The sequence below is a fragment of the Condylostylus longicornis genome, unplaced genomic scaffold (assembly GCF_029603195.1).
Source record: "Condylostylus longicornis isolate FDR11 unplaced genomic scaffold, ASM2960319v2 ptg000294l, whole genome shotgun sequence".
NCBI lineage: Eukaryota > Metazoa > Arthropoda > Insecta > Diptera > Dolichopodidae > Condylostylus > Condylostylus longicornis.
Window position 1 is genome coordinate 97,501 of NW_026578258.1, and position 2,500 is coordinate 100,000.

The following is a 2,500-nucleotide window of genomic DNA, read 5'->3' on the forward strand; positions in this document are numbered from 1 at the left end:
GTATAACCATTATTAGAAATAATAATGAGATTATATTCTAATATAATAAAATATTATAAATATCTATATTATATTTATAAATATGGAAATTTTATATATTAAATAATGATTTTTAAAACGAAGAGGTGTCAAAATGTCCATGAAACTCTAGAATTAATGATTATATCATTTATTCGACCTTTATTGGATACGATATGTATATTTTAATAAATATATGTATCTGATACTGTTATATATTTATTGCAAATATATAACATTAATAGTATCAAAATGTATCCCCCCTGGGGCGGTAAATCGCAAAGTAAAACCAAAACAAGGCACCAAAATATATAAAAAGGCCACATATAAAAAAAATAAAAATCATTATATTAATTATATAATATGGAAGTATTTTAAATAAAACAATATACGATCATTTATAATAAAAGTAACCATCTGAGTATCGAGTGTGATATGGTAAGGTAAGGAATGATTAGTAAATATTAATGTAGCAAATAACACTAAAACTACTATATTTGTATAACCATTATTTATAATGCGATTATAATCTAATATAGTAGTAATGATATTATATTTGTATAACCATTATTAGAAATAATAATGAGATTATATTCTAATATAATAAAATATTATAAATATCTATATTATATTTATAAATATGGAAATTTTATATATTAAATAATGATTTTTAAAACGAAGAGGTGTCAAAATGTCCATGAAACTCTAGAATTAATGATTATATCATTTATTCGACCTTTATTGGATACGATATGTATATTTTAATAAATATATGTATCTGATACTGTTATATATTTATTGCAAATATATAACATTAATAGTATCAAAGTGTATCCCCCCTGAAATAATATAATATAAAAAAAATAAAAATCATTATATTAATTATATAATATGGAAGTATTTTAAATAAAACAATATACGATCATTTATAATATAGAAAATATATAAAAATATATTCTTACGTTGTTGTCCATATATTATGGTAATAACTTTTCTTGTATAAAACAGTTGGGATACGGATAAAAGGAAAGTTAGAGACATTCGCAGCACATAGATTATATTATTTATATATTTTAATATGTTTTAGAATGTATATATATTATCGATATATATCTGACGAAAATAAAAAAAAAATTTTATAAAACTCTAAACGGTGGATCACTTGGCTCATGGGTCGATGAAGAACGCAGCTAACTGTGCGTCATCGTGTGAACTGCAGGACACATGAACATCGACATTTTGAACGCATATTGCAGTCCATGCTACAGAGTATATAAATTTATTAAAAAATTTAATACTGCATGGACTACATATGGTTGAGGGTTGTAAGAATAATTTAATAAAGTTGCTTATAATATAATTTTAAATTATATTATTTATAGCACATGATATATTACTGGTAGGAATACCATAATATTAAAATTCAATTATATATATTTTACTTATATTATAAAATATAATAAAAAAATAAGTATATCCTAGTATTAATAAATTAGTATTAATACATTAAAGAGGAAAACTTATATAAAATTATATTATTTATAATATAAACAATACAGTAACTTATATATATTTAGTTTTCAACTAAAAAGAAAAATTAAAAATATTCTTAAAAACAACCTCAACTCATATGAGACTACCCCCTGAATTTAAGCAAACTAACTAGGATTTTCTTAGTAGCGGCGAGCGAAAAGAAACTAGTTCAGCACTAAAGGATTTTGTTTATACAAATATCCGATGTAGTGTATGGAATATCTATATTCTAATATGAGAAATTAACAGTCTAAGTCCTTCTTAAACGAGGCCATTTACCCATAGAGGGTGCTAGGCCCGTATGACGTTAATGATTATTAGAAGATATTTCCAAAGAGTCGTGTTGCTTGATAGTGCAGCACTAAGTGGGTGGTAAACTCCATCTAAAACTAAATATAACCATGAGACCGATAGCAAACAAGTACCGTGAGGGAAAGTTGAAAAGAACTCTGAATAGAGAGTTAAATAGTACGTGAAACTGTTTAGAGGTTAAGCCCGATGAACCTAAACATCCATGAAATATGAAAAATTCAACATTATAAATATTATATAATTATATAATAATGATGGTGTGCAATTTTTTCATATATGGACATTGCAATCTGTTAATAAATATATATTTATCATAAGATATATTTAAAAAGTTTATTTTATATATGAAAATTTATTTTCTATATAATATAATTTAAATATTATCGGATAAATAATTGACAGATAAAAAATCAATATAATGCGTAAATTATATATTATTATAATTTTATAATATTATATTAATTTATATATTAATATAATTATTATATGCATTAATATGATTAGCAATGCTATAGATTTAGGATACCTTCGGGACCCGTCTTGAAACACGGACCAAGGAGTCTAACATGTGTGCAAGTCATTAGAATTTATTTTAAATAAAATCTAAAGGCGTAATTAACTTAACTGTTAATATGGG

At 23.4% G+C, this 2,500-nt stretch overlaps 2 pseudogenes; both read left to right on the forward strand.

Moving 5' to 3' along the window:
* The first annotated feature begins 1,160 nt into the window (after positions 1-1,160).
* On the forward strand, positions 1,161-1,344 carry LOC129616801 (5.8S ribosomal RNA; annotated as a pseudogene).
* A 290-nt stretch (positions 1,345-1,634) lies between these two features.
* LOC129616818 (large subunit ribosomal RNA) overlaps positions 1,635-2,500 on the forward strand; it is a 3,996-nt pseudogene continuing 3,130 nt past the window's right edge.